The sequence below is a fragment of the Tachypleus tridentatus genome, chromosome 13 (genome assembly GCF_004210375.1).
Source record: "Tachypleus tridentatus isolate NWPU-2018 chromosome 13, ASM421037v1, whole genome shotgun sequence".
Classification (NCBI taxonomy): Eukaryota; Metazoa; Arthropoda; class Merostomata; order Xiphosura; family Limulidae; genus Tachypleus; species Tachypleus tridentatus.
The window spans coordinates 255,264,532-255,276,882 of record NC_134837.1 but is presented as its reverse complement, the minus strand read 5'-3'; the positions used below and the strand labels follow the sequence as shown (position 1 = coordinate 255,276,882).

General features: G+C 35.8%; 1 long non-coding RNA gene across 3 annotated transcripts in view; it reads left to right on the top strand.

Annotated features, from left to right (window-relative positions):
* The window catches only part of LOC143240697 (uncharacterized), a 41,696-nt gene that overhangs the window by 24,531 nt on the left and 4,814 nt on the right, over nt 1-12,351 (top strand). The window contains exon 2 of one of the 3 annotated variants that reach the window (XR_013021881.1): nt 5,916-5,969. The exons of 1 other annotated variant lie outside the window; for it this stretch is intronic. This is a non-coding gene — a long non-coding RNA (uncharacterized LOC143240697). Of the gene's footprint in view, nt 1-5,915; nt 5,970-12,113; nt 12,211-12,351 lie in introns of those variants that run through there. One more of the 3 variants, XR_013021880.1, reaches the window with a different exon arrangement.

Sequence of the window (12,351 nt, the reverse complement as noted above, 5' to 3'; positions counted from 1 at the left end):
CATACTCTCTGGTTTCGGTAATTTAATTAACTTGGATTAATTAATTAATTAAATTTAATTAACTATGTTAATGCTTGTTTGTTTGCTATTTTGAAAGAAAAATATGCATTGTGAACCCACACACGTGAATAAAACTACCAAAGTCAGCATTAAAAGTCCTCAGATTTGCCGTTCAGACATTTGGAGGAGGGTGGTTATGGAAAGGCAATAGAGAAGTAAACATGACCATTTGTTAACCCCAAAGTGGTATTAGAATAACAGTACTCGAACAGTCACGGGGATCGTACCTGGAATCTTCGTTCTTAGTTTAGTTTACCACTGAGCCATTAGTGTAGAAATAGATTTAAGTAAGAGAAAAGTATACATGACCACTTGTTAACCCCAAAGTGGTATTAGAATAACAGTACTCGAACAGTCACGGGGATCGTACCTGGAATCTTCGTTCTTAGTTTAGTTTACCACTGAGCCATTAGTGTAGAAATAGATTTAAGTAATAGAAAAGTATACATGACCACTTGTTTAGCGCAAAACCGAGAGTAAGTAATGAACTACCTGTGTTGTCTTCATCGCAGGGATCGAACCTAAAATTGTATTCTTATAAGCCCTCGGACTTTTTAACTAGGTTGCCAAAGGGTTTAAGTTTAAATAGTAGATGAACACGTCTCATGTGCGACCATCGCACTTGCCGTAAAAGTTTCTGAGCAGAACGAACAGCTATTTATGTCGCTGTTTTCTTTTCATAATTTTCGCGCAAGGCTACACAAGACCATCTGCGCATGGTCGATGCTAATATTGACCTTATAGACTATAAAGAATAGAGCTAGTTAAAAACACTCACCACCCCAACTCTTGTCTAACCGAAACGTGAGAGTTGCTGCCACTCTTATATCGCACCCATGGAACAAAATGCTGAGTCCAGTATTTGCGGAATCGGAAATATAACGCAGGAAATCTAGTAAGTAACCGTATGTACGGGTGTAGGCTGATTATGTGAAAGACTGTAACACTAGTAATGTGTCAGGATTATTTAATTGTAATAACGAAATGGAATTAGCATTAGGTTATCGGGTTAGCCAGTTGACCCAAAAGTTGTTATTGGTTTATCAAGCATAAAGCTGCACCAAGGCCTATCACGTGTATCGAAACCGGGATTCTGGCTGTATAAGTGCGCATGCATTCTATTGTTCCACTAGGATGTGTTTGTTTGTGTTTTCCTAGAGCAAAGCCACATCAGGCTATCTGCTGAGCCCACTGAGGGGAATCGAAACCCTGATTTTAGCGTTGTAAATCCTGTGTTCCACTAGGAGTGCGTGCCTCAAAATTATCTCGAAAAAGCGAGGAAAATTAACATTTTGTTATTACAACAAATAAAAATGGTTGTATCGGAATAAACCTTTACGCATAACTATAACTGTTTATTTGGAATGTGTGCACAAAGCTACACGTTGAGCTATCTGCGCTCTGCTCAATACAGTTTCTAGCGTTTTAAGTACCGCTGTATTACTGGTTGACTACTATAACTGAGAAGAAACTCGGCTGAAAATGGCCTGGCATGGCCAGGTGGGTTAAGGCGTTCGACTTGTAATCCGACGGTCGCGGGTTCGAATCCCCGTCGCACCAAACATGCTCGCCCTTTCAGCCATGGGGGCGTTATAATGTGACGGTCAATCCCACTAGTCGTTGGTAAAAGAGTAGTCCAAGAGTTGGTTGTGGGTGGTGATAACTAGCTGCCGACCCTCTAGTCTTACATTGCTAAATTAGGGACAGCTAGCATAGATAGCCCTCGAGTAGCTTTGCGCGAAATTAAAAAAAAACACAAACAGCTGAAAATTAGGTATCATTTCGGCATGAATGATTAAAAAGGAAATATAAAGCAATGTATTCATCAGAGTATCTGATGCTATGTTTACCTTGAAACACTCTAAATGTCCATCGTGATCCCAAACTCCAAACATCATTCTATAAAAGAGGATAATAATTGAATTGGTTAGATACTATTTTAAAATCAGGCTTTTAAATGAAGAGGTGAGCATTCATTTCAGCTGTTGGCCCAGATTCTTGTACAAATTGGTACAAATAGGTACTTTTCTTCTCTCTAAATCTTATTTAGAATAGTCTGGTATGTACGAACGTTGAATTATTTCGAGATACATATTTTATAAGCTGTTTTTTTCTGCATTTGGACAGCAATTCACATTTATATGTGACGTCAGCCTGTGTGAAAGTATATAGAATTTTCTTTGTTCTCTAGCAGCTAGTAAGGGTCAAAGGAAAACTGTATTAAGCCAGTGAAGATTTTTGTATATTATTTATATTCACCTGTGAGTACGTTTTTACACATCATTTTCGGAATCTGCCTTTTGCAGATATTTCAGGGTTTGTATGTTGGATATTAGAATACCTGAATATCACAGTAATTCAAAAGAAAACGGATATAATGGAGTTTCGCAAGCGTTTAAATGATTGACAAAACTAATACTGTTTTGAGAGTAAAGGGATCGATGCATCTTGACAGCGCCACCTAGCTATGAAGTGCCTCAAACCATTTTTTTACACAGATCCTGAAGCACGTGTGTGTCACCGCAGGGGACGTGTGTAAAAATCAGCTTTAAGGCATCTTGAAAATGAGTCAGCATCGATCGTAAAATATGCTGAGAGTACAGCCCATTCTACCACTATGTCAGCGAAACTGAATGACCCTGTCCCGAGAGTATTACATTTGAAGAACGTTGAATCCCTCTTAAGTATCATTTCTCATGAAACGTAATGGTTTAATCCACATCTTAGATGTATTGGCATAAAATGTTCGAGCTCCGTCTGCGAAGCTAAAAGGTCCCCCTGATGATTGACAGAGGACCCCACTTATCCTAAGGTGGTGGAAGTTCATACCTGAAATCAAACGCAATTAAGACACACCTCCATGGTACCTGAGTACCACATGAAGTCCCGTCAGTAAGAACTTTGGGATGTTTTTCTAAATGTAAAGCTATACGATGGATTATTTACTGTCTACCACGGGTAATCGAACCTTGGAGTTATTGACTACGTTAATCACCTTCATTATCTTTAAAAATACAGATCTGAAACGTATTCTGAACTTGGAATAGTTCTAGAGTGAGCTGTAAAACAAATGTCCGCAACAGACAAACTGCTTGAGGATATGGTTTACCTCTTTACAGAAATGTCTCATTTTTATTATTGAAGGCTTGCATTTTTTTGCTCACGTGAACTTAGTTTATTACCATATATATTAAGTAGTAAAAAAAAAACTGATATCCGAAGACTAATATTCTAGACCATCTTTCAAGATCCGTCTCACCAGACAATTATGTATCTCCTCTACAAAACTCCAGATCACTGTAATATACTCCCCAGTGGCACAGCGGTATGTCGGCTGCCTTACAACACTAAAAACCGGGTTTAGATACCTGTGGTGGGCAAATCTCAGATAGCCCATTGTGTAGTTCTGTGCTTAATTTCAAACAAACAAATTATTGTAATGAAAGTTTGGAGTTTCCAGTAAGACGAATAAAGAGTATTCCCTTTCAAATTACCCAGAATGTACCAATTTCAAGTTCAAGATATGTAATAAAATAACATTTTTAGTAAATAAATATGTAAAAATAAACCTAACACTGGGAAACACGTTTTAAATCAATAAACTTGGTCGTGAAGGAGTTAATTGGCTTCCTTTCTTAAAATGTGTTTTTTGTTGTATAAACCATTGGTTTTTGATTTCTCCTTTCAAAACACTTTTTTGCACGTATAATAAAAACAAACCTACTGATGTTACTATGTTTTGCAAGTGTCTTTTAGGATAAAATACTGGTTTGTTTGTTTGTTTTTTTTGCTTGCTTACGGAAACACTACTGCAATTTTGAACTACTGACCAGAGAGTTGGCCCATCAGAACTTCTTGCCACCTACCATACATGCTAAGGGATTGAATGTCACTCTTATAATACATCAAATGCTTAAAATGAATTGAATACTTTATAGATTCGAACCCGAATCGCCAACTTCGAGTACTACCACCGGACCAACCCGCGTCTTAAGAACACCCCAAAACATTAGATAAAATATTTTCCGTTTTATATATCGGTTACTTGAGACAAAAAAAAAAAGTGTGTGTGCGTGTGTATATGTTTAAAATCTTGTTCCTTTTCGAAGAAATAGTAACTAACTTTTGATTTGTTCGTTTTTAATTAAAGCAACAAATGTTCGACTTCTGATTGGACAAAAACGTCAAATTTATCACTAACCCACTTGGGCTGAGAAAGACCTCGTATTTCGAAACTGCAGTTTTAAAGTAATTCTGAATTTTTATATGTTCATCAGCGGATACAAGGAATTGTTAAGAAAATTCAGTTATAGAAGTTACAAGTTTCGTAACTTTCTATGTCTTAGTTTACGATAAGATACACGTAATTAAATTTTAACAAAATCAGATTTTTTTTACTTTATTTAGAATTATAACAAAATCCTGACAACAACGTATGCTGTAACTGTCATGGCGTTAAAGCTATAGAACGTAGGTTTTCCATAAGTTGAAAAATAACTCATTTGAGCAGACGATAAATAAACCTCAGTGTAACTGGAATAATACTAAAGACGAATAGTGTGTAACTTTGAAAGAACTTTGGAACCTAGTTTTCCTAATTTTGAATTAATGACCAGGGTGAAGGCAGCCAGACACCGGCCACCATTAGGGTCTTTCCTGATTCTTCGAACAACGTTACGAAATGGGCTGTCACTCTTATAATGTACCCGTAGCTAAGAAAGCCGAGCATATCATCAAGTCTCGAACCTCGGAACCTACAGCCAGATATGCTAAGAACTGGGAGTGCTAAATTCAATAATAAGTACTATATTAGTCGTGTTAAGAAACAAACATTGCACTAAATGTTGATTTTCTATGTTAAGTAATAATAAACACAAACACAAAACAGCCACTAATGGCCGACTTGATCACGAACAATGATAAGTACACGTTTCAAGAAACTTGTTTCGCATCACTAAGTACCTTTTAAAGTAATTAAATCTCCGTTTCACCCAATATAAACGAACCAAAGCAAAATAAACAAGGAACTTTAAAAGACAGCTTCAAAAAGATTGTTGAAAACATTATATGTAAAAAAAAAAGAAGCCAGAGACATGTTTTAAATAAAATGTTTATATAGAGGTTTACCAGTTCTATTACTAATTTTAATTAAGCTAAGAGACTTCTTCAACTAGAAAGAGCTGACTAATTAACCCAAGTTAACAGTACACTGCGTATGATTCTCTTTCATGACAGCTGAAAGGTTGTGGTGTCCATAGCTAGCAGATTACTTGAAGCTTTGATTATGTTGTTATTAAATGAATGTTCTATACTTATTTAAGAAGGAAGTGACTTCCGAAATGAAGAGTCTTCCTGAGGATGTAGAAAACTTATTAAATGAATGTTCTATACTTATTTAAGTGTGTTTGTGTGTTTTTCTTTTAGCAAAGCCACAACGGGCTATCTGCTGAGCCCACCGAGGGGAATTGAACCCCTGATTTTAGCGTTGTAAATCCGTAGACTTACCGCTGTACTAGCGGGGGGCTACTTATTTAAGAAGGAAGTGACTTCTGAAATGAAGAGTCTTTCTGAGGATGTAGAAAACTTATTAAATGAATGTTCTATACTTATTTATTAAGGAAGTGACTTCCGAAATGAAGAGTCTTCCTGAGGATGTAGAAAACTTATTAAATGAATGTTCTATACTTATTTATTAAGGAAGTGACTTCCGAAATGAAGATTCTTCCTGAGGATGTAGAAAACTTATTAAATGAATGTTCTATACTTATTTATTAAGGAAGTGACTTCCGAAATGAAGAGTCTTTCTGAGGATGTAGAAAACTTATTAAATGAATGTTCTCTATTTATTTATTAAGGAAGTGACTTCCGAAATGAAGAGTCTTTCTGAGGATGTAGAAAACTTAAAACAGGTATAACTATCACATAAAACAATAACAATAAACAGTGATACAAGCTAGTGAGTTCGTAACGGGTTCTCACAAAACATCTGAAACGTAAACTGGTATTATTAATTTTAGATTTGGTTCAACCTGACAAGCAAAATGTTTGTTTTTTAATATTATATAGTTTGATACTTACGCAAAATTTTACTTGAGAATTTCTGTGTTAAGCAGATTTAAAATCGCGCGCGTGTGTGTATTTCTTACAGCAAAGACACATCAGGCTCTCTGCTGCGTCCACCGAGGGGAATTAAACCCCTGATTTTAGCGTTGTAAATCCGTAGACATGTTAAATGTAAAATTATATCATTATATCTATCAAAAGTAACAGGCTTCCCCGATCTCGTATTATCTGAAATTACAGAAATTATTAAAATAATTGCAAGGGTGGATTGGGGAGGAGATAATGTGTTAGTGCTTCATTGGGTCTCAATGATGGATGGAGTTCTTTTAGTTTAAATGAAATTATTTTTATTTTATTAATTATTTAGATATTGTTTCACAACTTGTATACAATATATGACAAAGAAAAATCGGAATTAGTTTACAACGTAAAGACTATTGTAGAATGGTATATTTTCGAGAATAAATTTGTAACTGGCTAACTGCGAGTGTGGAACCCAGAATTTAGCATTATAAACCCTCAAACTTATCGCTGCGACACACAAGAAGTTGGAATATGGCTGGATTTTTATATAAGGATCTGTTGTGTTTTTAAACTCTATAAAACAAACTTTGTAACATAAAAATACTTGTAAACTTCATAGAGTTTTAATTAATCTTTGATTCTATGTAATACTTTATTTTTGTTAATCAGCACAAATATATTAATTAATACCAATTACACTTTCACTGAACGTAGTTCTAGATCATCCATCGAATGAATGTTGAACTGGTTAACAGTATAACTGGCAACATCTCGAAACAACATTCCTCGAAGTTTTTCTTGTATCTTCTTGTACTATAAGCTTTGTGTCTTCAAATTATTTCAATTATTCTAAGCCTATGTAGCTTTCGCATAAAAAATGATACAGAAAGTTAAGTTAATTTCGTTCTAGTTGTCTTTATTTCTTTGCCATTTTATGGCGATAATAATTATGCCCATGAGACAGTAAGAGTCTTCCAATAAGCCAGATGACACCTCAGAGTTATGGCCTTTCTTAGGTTTGAATTAGAGCGACCATTTACGTGGGTAGCGCTAGTCAGTATGGTTAAATCTAACGTTTCCCGTTTAAAGTCAACATCACTTTCTACCTGCTAATCCTCCACTTATAAATCGGACATACACAATACGCTTTTCAGAAAGCAATTCCTGAACAATATTGTTTTTAAAAGTACCTTTATCTTTAGCATTTTTATTACAAGCTATAAACATTTGCGTCCACGCCATTACTTACGAATTTTGTGTGTCAGTAGCATTTTTGTTTTATTTTAAAATCAAAATCTGCCTTACTAAAGACAGCTGATTGAGGTATGATATAATTGAACTGATACATCATGGAAGTATCTTATACACGAGAATTGTGACGCTTTTCCAGATGAAAATCCTACGTAATTGTTTCTGACAGAGGCACGTAGAAGATTTTTGCCATTGTGCCAGTGGATTCTCATCTGTTACAAACCGCCGCACTTTCTTTACAATGGCCAGAGTAAGACTCTTTGCAGTTCTCTTTCTGGGTGGTCCTGGTACCCCATGTTCACCCACATTCCTTTGTTTTCTATGTCATCAAGCACGAGAGATGTTCTCGTTTTTAAAATTCAAAATTTTCGTACTGAACACTTCTTTATAACTTGAGTGCCTGAACAGCTTCTGTTGCAACTTGCTGTTACCTACACTTCCAAAATACGATCAATATTCAGTGACGTCACGCCAAACAATAAAATGCACTTTGATACACTCGTTCCACCATGACTTTATATCACCAGTGATTGTCACGTGACTTATCGATTTATATATTCAAAATCGTTACTTTGGATAGCAAGTATATCACCTGGCTCTGGAACAATAATTGTATCATAAGAGTATTTTCAGGGAAAGTATGTAAGGAGTTTTCATGCCCTTCAGAAGAAAAATTATGCCAAGTTATGTATTTAGAGCATAACAAACGTGGTGGTTAGGCCACTCCATTCGTATTCTGAGGGTTGCGGGACTCGAATCCCCGCCACGCCAAACATGCTCGCCCTTTCAGCCGTAGGAGCATTTTAATGTTACGATCAGTTCCACTATTCATCGATAAAAGAGTAGTCCAAGAGTTGACGGTGGGTGGTGATGGCTAGCTGCCTTCTCTCTAGTCTTACACTGCTAAATTAGGGATGGCTAGCGCAGATAGCCCTCGTGTAGCTTTGCGCGAAATTCAAAACAAAACAAAACCAAGAGTTCAAGTAAGCACAAGAATTTTGAAATAAGCACAATTGCCCTCTTTTTTTTGGCATAAGTTTGATTGTAGCCTTTTAGCGCATATTCAAAACAATATGTGATTAAATTTAGTCTTGAAAAAGGTGACTCTGCTTTGTCAACTTATTTGGTTATGATTTACTCAACGTGGTTATGAAAATCAAAGAAACAAGTTCTCTTGTTTGTCCATCACAACAACACGTCACATTTGCTATACTTCGTACGTGACCACCCTTTGCGCCAGTTTCCATATCTCTCTTTGTTACCGTGCATTGGCCAATGTGCGAAACCATCACAGTAAGCATCATCTTGTGGACGCCTGACCACGGGCCACTTTTTTTTTATCAGGTTGCCCAGAGTTGTCAATAGATGGCCGCCCTCTGGAGCTCTACTTTAAGCATGAATTGTTTTAGTGATTTAAAATATCTCAAACCAAGTATATCTGCATCCCATCTTGCTAGGAGCCAAAAATGCTCAGGTCAGAAAGGAATGCAAACATTCTTAGGAAGTACCTCTTTGACCTGAGATGGGTGCGGTAGAGGGAAATGAGCATATCTGCAAGGTAGCCACACCCTACGAGTTTCTTGTAATGATTGATTGATTGATTCTCTTTCTTAGCGTGTCGTGTGACTGTTCTAAGAGGTTCAACACCTATGAAAAACGTGCTAAGTTAACAAGCTTATCTGATAATACCAACATCTGTTTTCTTGTCTGTCTTGCAATCGTACGAGCCTCATCCTACCCTTTTCAGTTATTTCTCAACCACCAACTAACTTGTATCGAATAATTATTGTTACTTACTTGGTCCAAAGCTACACAACGAGGCCATCTGCACGTTGTCTACTGTAGGAGGTCAGTCCCAGGATTTAACTGTGGTTTAACATACATTAGATTAATTAAAAAGAAATTTCAACATGATTTGTATTAAATGGTTTCTCCAGCTTATCAGTATAAATACATCATGATAGAACTATTTTCCCATTAATCATGTTCATTCATCTGGAATGTCCATTAATGATGACGAGAAACCCACTTCAAGTAAAAATGTATTCCAAAGACGGCTAGTATGGGTATTAAAACTTTAATTAAATTAAAGTAAGAACAACGTTTCGCCCTTCTTAGGTCATATTCAGGTTAAACAAAGAGTTTGTAGCGATGTCCTGTACTTTATTTCAATTACAGTTCTGATACCCGTACCAGCCGTCTTTAGAATGCGTTAAAAAAAAAAAGTTAGTTACATGCTCCATCTATTATAGTGATTTAGAAGTACTTATAAATAATAATTTCAATAAAAAAAAGTTTTCAGGTCTCTAAATGCGAAAAACAATCAGTAAAAGTTTCTTCATAATACCTCATGAAGTTGTTTAAAGATTAAGCATGTGAATTATTCTCGTTTATGTTTATTATCAAACTACACAGTGAGTTTATTTAAACATCATTATCCAACAATGATTCAATAATCAGTGACGTCGAGAAAACCCACTTGTAGAGAAATATATATGTAAAAACGGCTCGTTTGGGTTGGGAAAATTTTTTTACGTAGAGGAGTGAACAACGTTTCGACCTTCATCGGTCATCGTCAGGTTCACAAAGAGAGAGGTAACTGACCGGAAGCTGACCACACCATATGTTTGAAAGGGGTTGTGTAACTGAGTGTCAGAATGTAGAGGGCGGTGTTAGATATTTGAATATATAATTGTATTTTATTACATTCCGACACTCAGTCACATAACCCCTATCAAACATGTGATCAGCTTCCGGTCAGTTACCTCTCTCTTTGTGAACCTGACGATGACCGATGAAGGTCGAAATGTTGTTCACTCCTCTACGTAAAAACATTTCCCAACCCAAACGAGCCGTTTTTACATATAGATGTTTAAATTAGTTTAAACCACGCTATTATAAAGGGCACTGACGAAGTAACAGGCTGAGAAATCATGATAAAGTTGAGCAATAAATTACAAACAAATAAAACCTGAAAGCAACTAACTTACAACGTTTTCCAGAGATAGTGGATTTAATGTTTTTTCCTCCAAGGTTATAACGATCATTTACTGGCTTTGAAACCTCTGATAAAATTAAGTACTCGACCACATACAAGTCCTCCTTGAGATATGAGTCAATAAATAGAAAATAATTAACAACATAACAGTCTGATTTTGTCCTTCTAGAACAGGAATTTCCAAGTTAAAAGTGTCCGAGGGCCTCAACTATGTTCACGAGTCTGGTGGTGGGCGGCATTATATTTTTGTCAAATTAGGGCTTGTTAGGGTATTACATAATGCACAATAAAGACTAAATAGATCCATGTTAGGGTTAATGCATGTCCTTTCAACATGGTAAAATAAGTTAGATTGGGGAATGAGTTAATCTGAATGTGATTTACTTGACGTAACATGTTATTTTGACGGGCATATTTGTGAAAAAAAGACGTATTTCATTGCGAAAATAAAAGGAAAATGTAATTTAAACATGTTCAATTACGTAATAAATAAATTTAATAAAAAATGCTGCATATAAAAGAAACTAGAATAACAAACAGAGAGAGTATATAGCTGAGCGAGTCCACTTTGTCTAGCAAAGGGAATAATGGTATAATACGCCGAGTGGTATGATGTGGTATAATTTAAAAGCTATTACTGTCACGTTATTACTGTGAAATTATAGAGATATAAATAATAAACATATAGGTGCACACAAAATAAATTTTAACATTTCATTAGTGAATATCAGTTGAAGCTTTCATGTATTTTTACCTCGCAAGCCAGAACTTTTCAGTTCTTCAGTACAAAAAAAAATATTATAAAAGTAGGTTGTTCTTCAATGGTTTGTTTGTCTTTTTTTTTTTAATTTCGGGCAAAGCTACACAAGGGCTATCTGCGCTAGCCGTCTCTAAGTGTAAGAGTAGAGGGAGGGCGGCTAGTCATCACCACTCACCGCCAACTCTTGGACCACTCTTTTACCAATGAATAGTGGGATTGACCGTCACATTATAACGCCTTCACGGCTAAAAAGGCGAACATGTTTGGTGTGACGGGGATTCGAACCCGCGACCCTCGGACTTCGAGTCGAGTGTCTCAACCACTTGGCCATTCCACAAAAATTACGCAACCTCTCATTACCGATGTTGTCTCTGTCCCATAGAGTGAACTCCGTAGAACAGGCCCTCCGCTAGTACAGCGGTAAGTCTCCGGATTTACCAGCTAAAATCAGGGGTTCGATTCCCCTCGGTGGGTTCGGCAGATAGCCCGATGTGACTTTGCTATAAGAAAAAAACACACACACGCCGTAGAACAGAATTTAAAGTAACAATAACTTAGCAAGTAACGGAAATGAAACAATATGAATCCAATGCTTAACTAAGCCAAGTACTTATAAAATGTTTAAAATTCTTTTAAATTTAAATACTTTAATTAATATTTCGAAGGTCTCTTAAATCCATACTTGCATCGATAATTTACGAAAGGAAGTTAATAATTACGGAAACCATTTTAAAACCTGTTCTTCAAGCTGATATACTTTAAAAATGGTTATCGTTTGATTGATCTACAATAACACTAATTTTTGTTTGTACTGTTGCAGTTAAACAAGACAATATACTGAATATTTGTAAGGTGCATATATATATTTTCAAGTATTACACAATTTGTCAAATACAAACATTTAGAAATAATTATTTCTCAAAATTGAAGGTTTCACAATAGCCTTGTAACATTAACGTTTTTTGCTTGTAAACTTAATCAGTATATAATCTCGACACAAGCAAGTAGTTCACAAGCAGTATCAGCTCTCTTACGACCTGAATAATTGCAAGCAGTAAGTATACATTTATTTAAAGTGGTTTAAAATGCTCAAGTTTTGAATAGTAAACGTAGCTGTAACGTATATAACATGTAATACAATATATATATATATTGTACTAAGATCTATTTATACATCAGAAGAATAATGTAGTAG